Source organism: Eleutherodactylus coqui, chromosome 3, assembly GCF_035609145.1.
Source record: "Eleutherodactylus coqui strain aEleCoq1 chromosome 3, aEleCoq1.hap1, whole genome shotgun sequence".
NCBI classification, from domain to species: Eukaryota; Metazoa; Chordata; class Amphibia; order Anura; family Eleutherodactylidae; genus Eleutherodactylus; species Eleutherodactylus coqui.
In genome coordinates, this window is record NC_089839.1 from 123345132 (window position 1) to 123363856 (window position 18725).

Sequence of the window (18725 nt, forward strand, 5' to 3'; positions counted from 1 at the left end):
GAAAGACAGGGAAGGCATTACAACTTCCCCCTGTGACGTTCAAGCCCTATACCACCCCCCTGCTGTGAGTGGCTGGGGAGATGAGATGTCACCGGAGTATAAAAGTCGGCCCCTCCCGCGGCTCGCCTCAGATGCCTTGTGAGTTAACTGAGGGAAAGTGCTGCTGGTGCCGGAGCTGCTGTAGGGAGAGTGTTAGGAGTGAGTGTAGGCTTCAAGAACCCCAACGGTCCTTCTTAGGGCCACATCTATCCGTGTGCAGTAGTTTGGAGGCTGCTGTTAGCAGTGTTGCCCTTTTTTTTTTTTCAAAATCGGCTTTGCAGAGCATTGCGCCCTGCAGTAATACTACAGGGACAGAATTGTGTAGGCAGGGCCAGAAGACATATATTATTGATTGAATATAGTCAGTGGGCCTTTTCTTTAAAAAAAAAGGGAAACATTCTATTTGGCCTGCCTCTGACAGTCCTCAGCGTTCTGGGTACGTGTGTGGTGGGTGGAGAACGTAAAGAAATCATACGCAGCCAGCTACGTTTAACAGCAGGCTTGCGCCAATTTATTTCCTGCCTGGGAAAAATCACCGCTCTGCTGTAGTTAATAACTCTGCAACCCTGCAGTTCTGTGACACATTTGCAGGGCCACAACACATTTATTATTGATTGAATATACGCAGTGGGCCTTTCCTTTAAAAAAAAGGGAAAACATTCTATTTGGCCTGCAGGCTTGCGCCAATTTATTTCCTGCCTGGGAAATCACCGCTCTGCTGTAGTAAATAACTTTGCAACCCTGCAGTTCTGTGACACATTTGCAGGGCCACAACACATTTATTATTGATTGAATATACGCAGTGGGCCTTTCCTTGAAAAAAAAAGGGAAAACATTCTATTTGGCCTGCCTCTGACAGTCCTCAGCGTTCTGGGTACGTGTGTGGTGGGTGGAGAACATAAAGAAATCATACGCAGCCAGCTACGTTTAACAGCAGGCTTGCGCCAATTTATTTCCTGCCTGGGAAAAATCACCGCTCTGCTGTAGTTAATAACTCTGCAACCCTGCAGTTCTGTGACACATTTGCAGGGCCACAACACATTTATTATTGATTGAATATACGCAGTGGGCCTTTCCTTTAAAAAAAAGGGAAAACATTCTATTTGGCCTGCAGGCTTGCGCCAATTTATTTCCTGGCTGGGAAATCAAATCACTGGTAATACACCATGCTGAGGGGTAGGGGTAGGCCTATAGGACGTGGACGCGGGCGAGGACGCGGAGGCCCAAGTCAGGGTGTGGGCACAGGCCGAGCCAGTGCGGTGGCCAGGGGTAGAGGCAGTGCCCGACCGAATAATCCACCAACTGGTTCCCAAAGCGCCCCCTCGCGCCATGCCACCCTGCAGAGGTCAAGGTGCTCTACGGTGTGGCAGTTTTTCACAGAGACGCCTGACGACCGACGAACAGTGGTGTGCAACCTTTGTCGCGCCAACATCAGCTGGGGAGGCACCACCACCAGCATGCGCAGGCATATGATGGCCAAGCACCCCACAAGGTGGGACGATGCCCGTTCACCGCCTCCGGTTTGCACCACTGCCTCTCCCCCTGTGCCCCAACCTGCCACTGAGATCCAACCCCCCTCTGAGGACACAGGCAGTACCGTCTCCTGGCCTGCACCCACACCCTCACCTCCGCTGTCCTCGGCCCAATCCAGCAATGTCTCTCAGCGTAGCGTCCAGACGTCGCTAGCGCCACAGTTTGAGCGCAAGCGCAAGTACGACGCCACGCACCCGCACGCTCAAGCGTTAAACGTGCACATTGCAAAATTGATCAGCCTAGAGATGCTGCCGTATAGGCTTGTGGAAACGGAGGCTTTCAAAAGCATGATGGCGGCGGCGGCCCCGCGCTACTCGGTTCCCAGTCGCCACTACTTTTCCCGATGTGCTGTCCCAGGCCTGCACGACCACGTCTCCCGCAACATTGTATGCGCCCTCACCAACGCGGTTACTGCCAAGGTCCACTTAACAACAGACACGTGGACAAGCAAAGGCGGGCAGGGCCACTATATCTCCCTGACGGCACATTGGGTGAATTTAGTGGAGGCTGGGACAGAGTCAGAGCCTGGGACCGCTCACGTCATACCCAGCTTGGTGGTGGTATCTGCGGGGGGTGTATGCTTCCTCCACTAAACCACCCTCCTCCTCCTCCTACGCAACCTCTGTCTCGCAATCAAGATGTGTCAGCAGCAGCACGTCGCCAGCAGTCGGTGTCACGCGGCGTGGCAGCACAGCGGTGGGCAAGCGTCAGCAGGCCGTGCTGAAACTACTCAGCTTAGGAGAGAAGAGGCACACGGCCCACGAACTGCTGCAGGGTCTGACAGAGCAGACCGACCGCTGGCTTGCGCCGCTGAGCCTCCAACCGGGCATGGTCATGTGTGACAACGGCCGTAACCTGGTGGCGGTTCGGCAGCTCGGCAGCCTCACGCACGTGCCATGCCTGGCCCATGTCTTTAATTTGGTGGTTCAGCGCTTTCTGAAAAGCTACCCCCACTTGTCATACCTGCTCGGAAAGGTGCGCCAGCTCTGCGCACATTTCCGCAAGTCCCACACGCACGCTGCCACCCTGCGGACCCTGCAACATCGGTTTAATCTGCCAGTGCACCAACTGCTGTGCGACGTGCCCACACAGTGGAACTCTGCGCTCCACATGTTGGCCAGACTCTATGAGCAGCGTAGAGCTATAGTGGAATACCAACTCCAACTTGCGCGGCGCAGTGGGAGTCAGCCTCCTCAATTATTTACAGAAGAGTGGGCCTGGTTGGCAGCCATCTGCCAGGTCCTTGGAAAATTTGAGGAGTCTACCCAGATGGTAAGCGGGGATGCTGCAATTATTAGCGTCACCATTCCTCTGCTATGCCTCTTGAGAAGTTCCCTGCAAAGCATAAAGGCAGACGCTTTGGAATCAGAAACGGAGGCGGGGGAAGACAGTATGTCGCTGGATAGTCAGAGCAACCTCATGGCTATATCTCAGCGCGTTGAGGAGGAGGGGGAGGAGCATGAGGAGGAGGGGGAGGAGCATGAGGAGGAGGGGGAAGAGACTGCTTGGCCCACTGCTGAGGGGACAGATGCTGCTTGCCTGTCATCCTTTCAGCGTGTATGGCCGGAGGAGGAGGAGGAGGAGGATCCTGAAAGTGATCTTCCGAGTGAGGACAGCCATGTGTTGCGTACAGGTACCCTGGCACACATGGCTGACTTCATGTTAGGATGCCTTTCTCGTGACCCTCGCATTACACGCATTCTGGCCACTACGGATTACTGGGTGTACACACTGCTCGATCCACGGTAAAAGGAGAGCCTTTGCACTTTCATTCCCGAAGAGGAAAGGGGTTCGAGAATGATGCTATACCACAGGGCGCTGGTGGACAAACTGATGGTAAACTTCCCATCCGACAGCGCTAGTGGCAGAAGGCGCAGTTCCGAGGGCCAGGTAGCAGGGGAGGCGCAGAGATCAGGCAGCATGTACAGCGCAGGCAGGGGAACATTCTCCAAGGCCTTTGCAAGCTTTATGGCTCCCCAGCAAGACTGTGTCACCGGTCCCCAGTCAAGGCTGAGTTGGCGGGAGCACTGTAAAAGGATGGTGAGGGAGTACGTAGCCGATTGCAGCACCGTCCTTGGTGACGCCTCTGCCCCCTACAACTACTGGGTGTCGAAGCTGGACACGTGGCCTGAACTCGCGCTGTATGCCCTGGAGGTGCTTGCTTGTCCTGCGGCTAGCGTCTTGTTAGAGAGGGTGTTTAGTGCGGCTGGGGGAATCATCACAGATAAGCGTACCCGCCTGTCAACCGACAGTGCCGACAGGCTTACACTCATCAAGATGAACAAAGCCTGGATTTCCCCAGACTTCTCTTCTCCCCCAGCGGACAGCAGCGATACCTAAGCAATACGTAGGCTGCACCCGCGGATGGAAGCATCGTTCTCTCTCACCATCCAAAACGGGGACATTTCTGCTTCATCAATCTGTGTATAATATTCCTCCTCCTCCTCCTCCTCCTGAAACCTCACGTAATCACGCCGAACGGGCAATTTTTCTTAGGGCCACAAGGCTCACTCATAATTTTTCTAAACAATTTTTATACGTTTCAATGCTCTTAAAAGCGTTGAAACTTTAACTTGAACCAATTTTTCGTTAAACTGGGCTGCCTCCAGGCCTAGTTACCACTTAAGCCACATTAACCAAAGCGATTAATGGGTTTCACCTGCCATCTTGGTTGGGCATGGCCAATTTTCTCTGCGGTACATTAGTACTGTTGCTACACCAATTTTTTTGGGCCCTCACCTACAGTGTAATCATTGTAATTTCTATGTTCTTCGCCTGCACTCATGGTACAGAAAGGTGTGTGGGGTTGGCCTACACTTTTGCTACATAAATGTAACTGGGGCCTTGTCTATACTGCAGCTACTGACATGTGAAAGAGACTGTTATCTCCCTAAACTGCTGCAATGGGAATTGTTACTGGGGCTTGTCTTGAGTGCTACTATTACTGAAATGGAACTAAGACTGCGCTCCTCCTATACTGCTGCTTCGGAATTGTTACTGGGGCCTGTCTTGAGTGCTACTATTACTGAAATGGAACTAAGACTGCGCTCCCCCTATACTGCTGCTAGTGATATGTTAGTGGGGCCTGTCCCTAATGCTACCGCTGAAATGTTAATAATTCTGGGCTCTGCCTATACCGCTGCTAATGGTATGTCACTGGGGTGTGGAAACAGAGGCTTCACAAAGACATGATGGTGGCGAGGCCATTTTCCACCAACGCTGTTACTGTTAAGGTGCATATAACCACGGACACGTGTAGAGGACACATAGTGCCTCCAAAACATCCCCCTCCTCCTCCAACAATGAAAACATTCTTGGCAAATACCTTTGCATTGGTCCGTCTGGTGGCAGTCCAAGAATTTCACCTTTAACGACACAACAAGAGAGCACCACCACCATCCCCCCGCCACGGCCCACTAAATCCTGGCCACATTCCGAAAACCAACTACATAAAACCACGCTACCAGGTCCGCAGTCACCACCACATTACCACCAACGAGGTTACTGTTAAGGTACATATTACCAGTCTGACTGGGGCATGCAGTGTGGGCCGAAGCCCACCTGTATTAAGCACGACATTACTACCTCAGGTGTGTTGGGCAATGCAATGGGATATTTTTATGTACCGCCGGTGGCTTCCTGGCACCCACCCATGCTGTGGGTCCACAGGGAATTATAAATGCATCTGTTTCCACTTCAAAAGAACCCCAGTCTGACTGGGGCATGCAGTGTGGGACGAAGCCCACCTGTATTAAGCACGACATTACTACCTCAGCTGTGTTGGGCAATGCAATGGGATATTTTTATGTACCGCCGGTGGCTTCCTGGCACCCACCCATGCTGCGGGTCCACAGGGAATTATAAATGCATCTGTTTCCACTTCTAAAGAACCCCAGTCTGACTGGGGCATGCAGTGTGGGCCGAAGCCCACCTGTATTAAGCACGACATTACTACCTCAGCTGTGTTGGGCAATGCAATGGGATATTTTTATGTACCGCCGGTGGGTTCCAGGGAGCCACCCATGCTGTGGGTCCACAGGGAATTATAAATGCATCTGTTTCCACTTCTAAAGAACCCCAGTCTGACTGGGGCATGCAGTGTGGGCCGAAGCCCACCTGTATTAAGCACGACATTACTACCTCAGCTGTGTTGGGCAATGCAATGGGATATTTTTATGTACCGCCGGTGGCTTCCAGGGAGCCACCCATGCTGTGGGTCCACAGGGACTTCACAATAGGGAGTTGTTCCTGCCTGTGTCTATGAACTAAAAACCGCGGTCTGACTGGGGCATGCAGACACCTTGACAGAATGAATAGTGTGTGGCACATAGGTTCCCCATTGCTATGCCTACGTGTGCAGCTCCTGATGGCGGTGGCACAGGATTATATTTCTCATTGCTTCTGTACAGCATTGTGGGCTATCGTCCCGCCCCTTTTAAAGAGGGTCGCTGCCTAGCCGTGCCAACCCTCTGCAGTGTGTGCCTGCTTTTCCTGTGGCAGACGCACTTATAAATAGACATGAGTGTGGTGTGGCATGAGGGCAGCTGAAGGCTGGGCAGGGACAGTTTGGTGTGCGCTGTGGACACTGGGTCGTGGGGGGGGGGGGGGGGGTTGGGCAGCATGTAACCCAGGAGAAGTGGCAGCGGAGTGTCATGCAGGCAGTGATTGTGCTTTGTTGGAGGTAGTGTGGTGCTTAGCTAAGGTATGCTTTGCTAATGAGGGCTTTTCAGAAGTAAAAATTGTTGGGAGGGGGGGGGGCCCACTCTTGCTGGTATTGTGGCTTAATAGTGGGACCTGTGAACTTGAGATGCAGCCCAACATGTAGCCCCTCGCCTGCCCTATCCGTTGCTGTGTCGTTCCCATCACTTTCTTGAATTGCCCAGATTTTCACACATGAAAACCTTAGCGAGCATCGGCGAAATACAAAAATGCTCGGGTCGCCCATTGACTTCAATGGGGTTCGTTATTCGAAACGAACACCCGAGCATCGCGATAATTTCGTCCCGAGTAACGAGCACCCGAGCATTTTGGTGCTCGCTCATCTCTAGTCCCAACTCGATTATTCAATTCTATGCACAAAAGAATTAGCGTCCAAATTTTACGTGCGGAATGTAATTTTCTCACTTTCCAGTGTCATAGAAACGGGAAATTTGGCACGAGCATTGATTATGTCATAAATAGGAAAAGCTAATGGGTCCCAACTCGATTACTCAATTCTATGCACAAAAGAATTAGCGTCCAAATTTTACGTGCGGAATGTAATTTTCTCACTTTCCAGTGTCATAGAAATGGGAAATTTGGCACGAGCATTGATTATGTCATAAATAGGGAAAGCTAATGGGTCCCAACTCGATTATTCAATTCTATGCGCAAAAGAATTAGTGTCCAAATTTTATGTATGTAATCTAATTCTCTCACTTCCTGATGTCATTTTATATGAAGGAAACGTCGCATGGTTACCTCCACGTGGTGTTTCCTGGGTAACGCAGAGAACTATGCAAAATGGTGAACTTATGATTTTCCTCAGTGTCTCTTAAGTAACCACGACTTCATAAGCTTTTCCGTGTGAACACCAGATAAACACCAGTACCAAATTAACTCGGGCGAAGCCGGGTATATCAGCTAGTCTATCTATATATATAAAGCTGAAAGCCCTCCCTCACTCACTCACTGACTGACTGACACGCCAAAAGTTCTCCAACTTCCCGATGTCGTAGAAACATGAAATTTGGCGTAAATATAGATTATCTCCAAAATAGGAAAAGTAATTGGGTCCCAACTCAATTATTCAATTCTAGCGTAAAAGAATTGGCGTTGAAATTTAACGTACATAATCTAAATCACTCACTTCCCAATGTCATAGAAACGGGAAATTTGGCACGAGCATTGATTATGTCATGAAAAGGAAAAGCTAATGGGTCCCAACTCGATTATTCAATTCTAGCGCAAAACAACTGGCGTCAAAATTTTACGTGCGGAATGTAATTTTCTCACTTGCCGGTGTCATAGAAACGGGAAATTTGGCACGAGCATTGATTATGTCATAAATAGGGAAAGTTCATAGGTCCCAACTCGATTATTCAATTTTATGCGCAAAAGAATTGACGTCCAAATTTTACGTGCGGAATGTAATTTTCTCACTTTCCACTGTCATAGAAATGGGAAATTTGGCACGAGCATTGATTATGTCATAAATAGGAAAAGTTCATAGGTCCCAACTCGATTATTCAATTCTAGTGCAAAAGAATTGGCGTCGAAATTTTACGTGCGGAATTTAATTTTCACTTTTCGGTGTCATAGAAACGGGAAATTTGGCACGAGCATTGATTATGTGATAAATAGGAAAAGCTAATGGGTCCCAACTCCATTATTCAATGCTATGCACAAAAGAATTAGCGTCCAAATTTTATGTACATAATCTAAATTTCTCACTTCCCAATGTGATAGAAACATGAAATTTGGCACGAGCATTGATTGTGTCAGACATATGAAAAGTTAATAGGTCCCAGCTCGATTATTCAATTCTATGCACAAAAGAATTAGCGTCCAAATTTTACGTGCGGAATGTAATTTCTTCACTTTCCGGTGTCATAGAAACAGGAAATTTGGCACGAGCATTGATTATGTCATAAATAGGAAACGCTAATGGGTCCCAACTCCATTATTCAATTCTAGCGCAAAACAATTAGCGTCCAAATTTTACATGTGGAATGTCATTTTCTCACTTTCCGGTGTCATAGAAACGGGAAATTTGGCACAAGCATTGATTGTGTCATAAATAGGAAAAGTTAATGGGTCCCTACTCGATTATTCAATTCTAAGTGCAAAAGCATTAGTGTCCAAATTTTATGTACGTAATCTAATTCTCTCACTTCCTGATGTCATTTTTTATAAAGGAAACGTCGCATGGTTGCCTTCACGTGGTGTTTCCTGGGTAACGCAGAGAACTATGCAAAATGGTGAACATATGTTTTTCCCGTATCTCTAAAGTAACCACAATTTCATAAGATTTTCCGTGTGAACACCAGATAAACACCAGTACCAAATTAACTCGGGTGAAGCCGGGTATATCAGCTAGTGTGTCTATATATATATATATATATATATATATATATATATATATATATATATATATATTATTGATATGTGGGTTTTTATGATAGTGTATTATTTTATGAAGAGTTTGTATATTGGTTTGTATTTATATTTATATTTATTGAATGGTACTGTGATATTAATTAATATATGCACTTAGTGCCGTCGTTAATTATATTTATGTATGAAGTGGTTGATGTAAAATATCAGATCTGCATTAGGGTTCCTTGGTGGTCAATGAGATCCACTCTCCACCACATTGAATCCTGTATGGGTTGGGATGTGACTTCTTGATAACAGGGTTAAATGTACTTTTTGTTTAAAGGGGTTGTCCTGCAGATAAAGTTATTTATTTTTTTCTGCAGATGCCACCTGCAAATCAAAGCGATTATAGATACACTAAAACCCCTTTCAATAGCACTTTCCCCTTACCTGCAGCAGCTTTTTCTTTACTTACTAAAATTTCTGTTCAAAGATGGCGCCGCGGGTCTTTTTTCCATGGTGCACCACGGGTCTTCTCCCATGGTGCACCACTGTATATGTTTCGGCGTGCGTGCTCCCGATGACGTCAGTGCCTCTCGTCCAGCAGCAGCGGCAGGCAGACACTCACTCCACTGGTATCTGAAACCAGGAAGTGAGTGTACTGCGCATGCGCCGGTGGCGCGCGTCCCCTGCAAGGCTTCGAGGAGCAGCGCGGTCCCGGCGGAAGAAGAACTACTGCGCATGCGCGGAGGGGAAGAGGCTCGTTCCCGCGCCGACGAGAGCTGCTGCCGGCCCGACAAGAAAACCAGAAGATTTCTTGTCGTAACCAGGGACGACGGAGGAGCAACACAGAGGGGGGCACCCCTTCAGGTAAGTCCAAAACTTCTGTTTGCTCCATTTTCCATGCACAATGTATATTACAAAGTGCATGGAAATGGGCAAACAGAAGTAATGACATGCAATGTTTCTGGCCGGACAACCCCTTTAAGGATGATGTGAATGCTGTTGAGCACTTATGGGGATGGAGCACTTTGCGTTCCGTCCCGCAGTCCTCACAGAAGGCAAACAGTAGAGCGTAATGTGCGTTCAATAGCATAGAATGTGACATGCTCTATGGAACGCAACGTGCGTTCCATTAGCATAGAGATGACATCACTGACAAGTGAGCATCGTCAGTAAACGCCCAAGATAGAGCTACACACCGGTTCAGAACAGAGGTTGTTCCTCCTCCCATAAACCCACATGGTATGTACAGTTTATTATTTATAGTGATTTTAGCTTGATGACATTCTGCTTGATAACGCCGAAACGCCTTGCATGCATATTGGATGTATTGTTTGTTGTTTTTTAAAAAAAGGTAAATTACCTCTTGATTCTTCTTATTTAATAAGCCTCTATGCAACTCCTTAGACAGAAGCGCAGAAAACGTTTTTTTATTTTATCGTCTTACTCTTCACCCGGTCTTTGTTAGTAAATACCGGGGTATTACTTGGTCTGCAGCTCTTCAGGGAACTGGATATCGGGAAAACCTCTGAAAGATATCATTATATACCTTCTTGGATTTATGGTGCAAGTGGGTCACCACTAGGTGGCACGCTGAGCACCAGGTGAGTTGAATTATATATCTTTATCTGTATGGTCCTAAACAGTGAGCAAGGTGTTCTCCTTGATACTTGTATCAATCTTTAGAAAGGAGAGTTTAACCCTCTAGTGTTTTGTGATAATATATTTATCGACATGGTAATTGTCTGGAAAAAGAATTTTGTCTGGAATCAAATAGTCGGCGGCAAAGCATAAGAAACATAACATTAATACTAAACTCAAAAAACAAAAACAGATTTTTCCTGCAATCAAAACATATTTATCTGAAAACCTGCAAGAAAAGCACACAAACCAAACAATTAGAGGATCAGGTACTTTTGGGGTGGAAGAAAACTTCGCCTGGCAGTTTACAGCCTTTTTTAGTGTCTTGTGATTGAGGCCCAGCAAAATGACAGTAATGGCTCCAAAGTAGTCATAATATTTTTATCTCCCATAAGAGCAAGGGAACTGAATTCAAGGCTTGGGTTCCTTCCTAAGTTTCGGTGGTCTAGCCGGTTGGAGATGCTCCGGAATAGAGATCCCTACTGTGATAGAATATTTTTACCTTCTTCTGGGGTAGCAAATATGTGGAGTGCGTTCTCTCTATGGATGAGCAGTTTCGTAGGAAATCCCCATCTATAAGATATTTTAGCAGCTCTCAACGCTAAAGTCACCTGTAAAAAGGATTTCCGAGATTGGATAGTAGATTGAGATAAATCAGCGAGGAGACTTATGTTAGAGAATAGACTCGGAAGGGGGTAAGATTTTCTTGCCGCAAACATTAAAGCTCCCTTAACATGAAAATAATGGAGTCTCGCAATCACATCGCATGGGATCGACTCTGATAGAAAGCTCAGTTTCACCAATCTGTGCACTCTATCTATAATGCAGTCCTGTTCTGAACTGTTGGGGAGAAGACTTTTTATTAGGTTGGTTAAGAAGCTGTTCAGCTCAAGTTGGGACACCTTTTCAGGTATGCCCCGAAATTTTACGTTATTTCTTCTGTTTCTGTCCTCCAAGTCGGCCAGTTTATTTCTCATGGATTGTTCATCTTCTTCCTGTGCATAGTGCGCATCAATCAGCTTGTTATGAGAGCTTGAAAGTTCTCCCATTTTATTCTCTATATGGTCAGTACATACTTCTAAGTCCTGCAGAGAACTGTTAAAAAATGTAGAAATTTCCTAATGTCTATTTACAGAGATCTTAAAGCTAGGATCATGTTTTTTGTAAAGTTCTCAGTTGCTGGTAGGTTGGTAGAGGGGATAAAATATTTGGGTCAGAAGCGGCGCTCCAATGGTATATGGAAAAATAGAAAACAGGACTAGTGTGAATAGACACTCACCGCAACTGATCCGGTCCTATGGTTTAAGAGACCGGTCAGTTCGTTGGTCCACAGAGGCCTTTCAAGCCAAATTTGGGGCAGTACACGTTGACGGTCCTAGAACATCCCCTAAGGGAGAGCAGCAGCGAGCGACTCCAAAACAACCGTGTTGAGGAGGAGAGAAATATATATTCAAAATAGGAAAAACTCACTTCATGCGCTCCGTCAAACTGTGTCAGAATAGGGAAATCTTACTTGTTGAGGGGTGCCTGGACTCCTGGCACCCCCAATATCCAAGGAAGCAGAAAGACTCCAGTGGAGCAGGCGTATTCCTCATAGGTCGGTTTATTACATATAAAACAAGTGGATTGGCGCTGCAACGCGTTTCGGCTTCTGTCAAGCCTTTTTCAAGCATAAAAGACAATTGGCAAGTGGTCTCTATTTATAACAAACATACACTGAGGGAAAAGGAGGAAGGGGAGGGGGAAAAGGAAACAATCACCCTATGCAACCTCTAAATAATAGATAAATTACGATAGATGGTATCATATCCCCATTTTAATGGCACTCTATTGCTGTTATTTGTATAATATGTATAAAATAAAACATATCAAGCGGTGCCCGCAAGGTAGTGCGGCGCCGTACAATGACGTAATCTGGAGACCAGGGAGAAAGGGGGAAGTGCTATAATGCCGCACCGGGAGATGGAACATTCCCTGAAATCAATCGGGTAAGCGTTAAGTATCCTTGGTTACAAGAAGGAGGCGGGGTCTTGTCGCGTCACCCCTGGGAAGCCTCCCACCACGTCATTAGAAAGGTCACGTGGTACTGCGCCGGACGTAACGACGTCCGCACATATGGTTACAAGGAGGGGGCGGGGTCTTGTCGCGTCACTTCTGGGAAGTCTCCTACCACGTCATAGGAAGGTCACGTGGTACTGCGCTGGACGTAATGACGTTCACACACAGGGGCGTCCCGCCTCGCAGTTATGCGATTTCCTCCCTTGGCATAGTCACATGGAGCTACGCAATGCGTAGTGACGTCCAAATTCAAGGACGTTGTGTCACATGATTGCATGATTGGTAGAGGGGATGCTAGTGATTAAATCCTCCTCCAAGACAGTGGTGAGGTGAGAGGGAAGAGGTGGGAAGAGCCGGGGTCTTTGTTTTTCAGGGCTAGATGTGGGGGTAGAGAGTGAGATCAGAGCAGGAGCCTCCCTGCATCATCTTAGTTTTGTCAGCAGCATTAGTAACAGAGTCTCTGGTACATACACTCACGCCACCCTGTGTAGGATCCTCCAGCAGCTCTCCCAGCAGTTTCTCTGGCTCCACAGCAGTCTCTGTAGTGCTGACAGGCAGATCAGCCTTCTCCCTCTCATCTTCTGTAGTCGTGCTGGAGCAGGGAAGGGGGGAAGGGGCACTTCCACAGTTTACAGCCAGCTCTCTTCCTGCACCATGGGTAGTAAAAAAGTCAGAAACATTTTGAAGTGGAGTTTTGGAGCTTCTCTTTTTTGGCATGGTTGTTCCTCAGTTCCTCAGACAGGGTTAGGGATTGTGAAAAAAGTGCTGGGCACTAGAGATGAGCGAGCACCTAAATGTTTGGGTGCTCATTGCTCAAGTCGAACGTTCCGCGATGCTCGAGGGTTCGTTTCGAGTAACGAACCCCATTGAAGTCAATGGGCGACTCGAGCATTTTTGTATATCGCCGTTGCTCGCTAAGGTTTTCATTTGTGCAAATCTTCAAAACCTACGAAAGTGATGGAAAAGACACAGATACGGATAGGGCAGGCGAGGGGCAACATGATGGGCTGCATCTCAGGTTCCCAGGTCCCACTATTAAGCCACAATAGCGGCAAGAGTGAGCCCTCCCCCCTAACAATTTTTACTTCGGACAAACCCTCATTAGCAAGGCACACCTTAGCTAAACACCACACTAACTCCAACCAAGCACAAGCACTGCCCGCGGGACACACCGCTGCCTCTTCTCCTGGGTTACATGCTGCCCAACCCCCCCCCCCCCCCCCGCACGACCCTGCGTCTGCAGCGCACACAAAAGTGTCCCTGCGCAGCCTTCAGCTGCCCTCATGCCACACACTGGCTGCATAGCCACACCACCCTCATGTCTATTTATAAGTGTGTCTGCCATGAGGAGGAACCGGAGGCACACACTGCAAAGGGTTGACAGGGCCAGGTAGCGACCCTCTTTAAAAGCGGCGGGGCGATAGCCCACAATGCTGTAGAGAATCGATGAGAAATTGACGTTCAATCTTCATTCCAATCCTGTGCCACCTCCGTCAGGAGCTGCAAACGTGGGCATGAGTTACATAGCAATGGGGAATGCATGTGCCCACACAGTATTCATTTTGTCTAGGTGTCGCATAGCTCTATCAACACTGCAAGGGGAAAGCCATCTGCACTCTGCCCCCTACCCAAGTCATTCAGTGTCTTTGTGCCAGACAGGTCAAACACCGCGATGGGAACTAAGTGTGCACCAACAGCATAGGTGGGTCCTAGGGAACCCAAGACATGAACAATAAATAAATCAGAGCGGCCAAACATGGCAGACTTGCACCGTGCCGACGACATAGGCCTTGGCCCACAGCTTCAGCAATTGTAGGCAGGAAGCAGACTTTCACTGCACACCCAGGACATAGGCCTCTCACAAACCCTCAGCAATCGCGGGCCTACTGCGGACTCCAATGCTAGCGTAGCTGTGAACATCTCATTAGCGCTGTATCGCTCTTCTTACTTGTCCCAATGCAGTGCCCCGCATAGCTGACCTAACATCAGATAAAATACAGTTTGGCATCGGCCCACACTGCATGCCCGAGTCAGACTGTTTTTTTTTCATAGTCACAGGCAGGTACAACTCCACTATGGGAAGTCTGTGTGCACCCACAGCATGGGTGGCTCCCAGGAAGCCACCGACGGTACATTAATAAATCCCATTGCAGTGCCCCCGATAGCTGAGCTAACGTGAGATCAAATACAAACCCTCAGCAATCACAGGCCTACAGCGGACTCCAATGCTAGCGTAGCTGTGAACATCTCATTAGGGCTGTTTCGCTCCTCTTGTTTGTCACAATGCAGTGCCCCGGATAGCTGCAGTAACGTGAGATAAAATACAGGTTTGCTTCGGCCCACACTCCATGCCCTAGTCAGTTGTTTTATTTTTTGGTTATGCCCAGATACTTAGATCACCGCGATGGGAAAATGTAGTGCACCCATACTATGCACTGACTCCTGTAATATTACTGTTGCAAAGGTATAAGCTGACCCCACTAACAGTTATGTTGCAGAAGAAGTCTAGGGAGACCCCAGTAACATTTCAGTAGTAACAGTATACACAGACCCCTGTAACATTTCCGTTGCAGCAGTATAGGCATAACCCAGTATCAGAAACATTTCATTTGCAGCATTATAGTAACATAGTAACATAGTTCATAACATAGTAACATAGTTTGTAAGGCTGAATGAAGACAATGTCCATCTAGTCCAGCCTGTTTAGCCTCCTGTTTTGTTGATCCAGAGGAAGACAAAAAACCTCAAGTGCAGAAGCCAATTAGCCCTTTTGGGGAAAAAATTCCTTCCCGACTCCCTAATGGCAATCAGACTGTTCCCTGGATCAACCCCTAATAGTTCCTACCTGGCTGTCTACCCGGATTAACAAATAACCTTAGATTTATAGCCTATAATATCCTTCCTCTTCAGAAAGACATCAAGTCCCCTTTTAAACTCCTCTATGGATTTTGCCATCACTACGTCCTCAGGCAGAGAGTCTAACTGCTCTAACAGTAAAGAACCCTTTTCTATGTTGGTGATGAAACCTGCTTTCTTCTAATCGTAGCGGATGCCCTCTTGTTACCGTTGTAGTCCTGGGTATAAACAGATCCTGGGAGAGATCCTTGTATTGTCCCCTCATGTACTTATACATGGTTATTTGGTCGCCCCTTAACCTTCTTTTTTCTAGAGTAAATAGTCCCAATTTTGATAGCCTCTCTGGGTATTCTAGTCCCGTCATTCCATGTACTAGCTTAGTCGCTCTTCTTTGAACCCCCTCTAATACCGTAACATCTTTCCTGAGCACTGGTGACCAGAACTGTACACAGTATTCCATGTGGGGCCTGACAAGTGCCTTATATAATGGAAGGATAATGTTCTCGTCCTTCGCCCCTATACCTCTTTTAATGCATCCCAAAACTTTATTTGCCTTTGCAGCAGCTGATTGGCATTGGTTACTCCAGTTTAGTCTACAATCCACTAGTACCCCCAGGTCTTTTTCCATATCACTTTTCCCTAGCAGTGCCCCATTAAGTATATATTGGTAACATCCATTTTTGCTGCCCATGTGCATAACCTTACATAACCAACATTGAACTTCATTTGCCATTTTTCTGCCCAAGCCCCCAGCTTATCTAGGTCCGTTTGTAGCTGTACATTGTCCTCCATTGCATTAATTATATTGTATAATATTGTGTCATCTGCAAATATTGAAATTTTGCTGTGCAGCCCTCTATCAGGTCATTGATAAATATATTGAACAGAATGGGGCCCAATACTGAACCCTGTGGCACCCCACTGGCGACGGTGGCCCAATCAGAGTATGAGCCATTAATTACCACCCTCTGCTTTCTATCATTGAGCCAATTTTTACCCAATTACACACGTTTTCACCCAATCTCTGCTGTCTCATTTTGTATATTAGCCTATTATGTGGCACGGTGTCAAATGCTTTAGAGAAGTCCAGATATACGAGATCCATAGATTCTCCCAGGTCCAGCCTAGAGCTTACTTCATCGTAGAAACTGATCAGATTTGTCTGACATGAGCGACCCTTCATGAATCCATGCTGGTGAGGAGTTATTCCCTCGTTCTCCTTGAGGTGCTCTTCGATGGCGTCTCTCAGAATCCCCTTGAAATTTTTTCCCGTTACTGAAGTGACACTTACCGGCCTGTAGTTACCATGCTCACTTTTGGTCCCCTTTTTGTAAATTGGAACCACGTTGGCAATGTGCCAATCCAAAGGTACAACACCGGTCTTGATAGTGTCTAGAAATATTAGGTATAGCGGCCTAGCTATCTCATCGCTTAGTTCCCTTAGTACCCTTGGGCGTATTCCATCTGGGCCTGGCGATTTTATTGATTTTAATCTTCTTTAATCGGTTCCGCACTTCCTCTTGTGTTAAATATGACATATTTTGCGAGGGGTTCGTTTTATTCCCCTGTATCTTCTGTGGTGTTTTCGTTTGTGAATAGGCTTGAAAAGAAACTATTTAATAGATTTGCCTTCCCTCCATCATCTTCAATGATTTCCCCTGCATTATTTAAGGGCCAGTGCTCTCCCTGCAAATCCTTTTGCTGTTAATGTAGACAGACCCCAGTAACATTTCAGTAGCAGCAGCGTAGGCAGAGCCCAGTAACATTTCGGTAGTAACAGTATAGACAGACCCCAGTAACATTTCATTTGCAGCAGTATAGACAGAACCCAGTAACATTTCAATGGTAACAGTATAGACAGACCCCAGTAACATTTCATTTGCAGCAGTATAGACAGACCCCAGTAACACTTCTGTAGTAACAGTATAGACAGACCCAGTAACATTTCAGTAGTTACAGTATAGACAGACCCCAGTAACATTTCAGTAGTTACAGTATAGACAGACCCCAGTAACATTTCAATAGTAACAGTATAGACAGACCCCAGTAACATTTCAGTAGTAACAGTATAGACAGACCCCAGTAACATTTCATTTGCAGCAGTATACACACACCCCAGTAACATTTCAGTAGCAGCAGTGTAGGCAGAGCCCAGTGACATTTCAGTAGTTGGAGTAGAGACTGACCCCAGTAACATTTCAGTTGCAGCAGTATACACAGACCCCAGTAACATTTCAGTAGCAACAGTATAGACAGACCCCAGTAACATTTCAGTAGCAACAGTATAGACAGACCCCAGGACATTTCAGTAGTAACAGTATAGACAGACCCCACTAACATTTCAGTAGCAACAGTGTAGGCAGACCCCAGTAACATTTCAGGACCAGAAGTATAGGCAGACCGAAGTAACATTTCTGTCGCAGTAGTATAAGCAGGCAGACCCGGGTGACATTTCTGTAGCAAGAGTGTAGGCCAACTCTGGACACATTTGTGTACCATGAGTGTAGGCAAAGGCCAGAAAAATTACTTGGATTACAGTGTAGGCGAGGGCTGAAAAAATTGCTGTACCAACAGTAGAAATATACCCCAGAAAAATTGCTCAACCGAAAAGGCAGGTGAAACCCATTAATATTTTAGCTTACTGTGTCTTAATTTGTTACAGAGCCTGGAGGCAGCCCTGTTAAAAAAATTGGTTCATGTTGAAGTTTCAATGCTTTAGTTAGAAACGTTGAAATATTGTTAGACAAAAGTTATATGAGCCTTTTGGACCGCAGAAAAATTGGCAGTTCAGCGTGATGACAGGATGTTTCAGGAGGAGGAGCAGGAGGAGGAGGACTAATACCATAGACAGATTGACAAAGGTAAATGTCCCTTTTTTTACTGTGATAGAGAAGAGTGCTTTTATCTGTGGTTGCAGCGAAAAGATTGTTTAGGTAACGCTGCTTTCCGCTGGGGGAGAAGAGAAGTCTGGGGAAATCCAGGCTTTGTTCATCTTTATGAGTGTAAGCATGTCGGCACTGTCAGTTGACAGGCGGGTACGCTTATCTGTGATGATTCCCCCAGCTGCACTAAACACCCTCTCTGACAAGACGCTAGCGGCAGGGCAAGCAAGCACCTCCAGGGCATACAGCGCAAGTTCGTGCCACTTGTCCAGCTTTGACACCCACTAGTTGTACGGAGCAGAGGAGTCACGGAGGACGGTGGTACAATCGGCTACGTACTCCCTCACCATCTTTTTACAGTGCTCCCTCCGACTCAGCCTTGACTGGGGAGTGGTGTCACAGTCTTGCTGGGGAGTCATAAAGCTGGCAAAGGCCTTGGAGAGTGTTCCCCTGCCTGCGCTGAACATGCTGCCTGATCTCCGCGCCTCCCCTGCTACTTGGCCCTTGGAACTGTGCCTTCTGCCGCTAGCGCTGTTAGATGGGAAGTTTATCATCAGTTTGTCCACCAGGGCCCTGTGGTATTGCATCACTCTCTAACCCCTTTCCTCTTCGGGAATGAGAGTCGAAAGGTTCTCC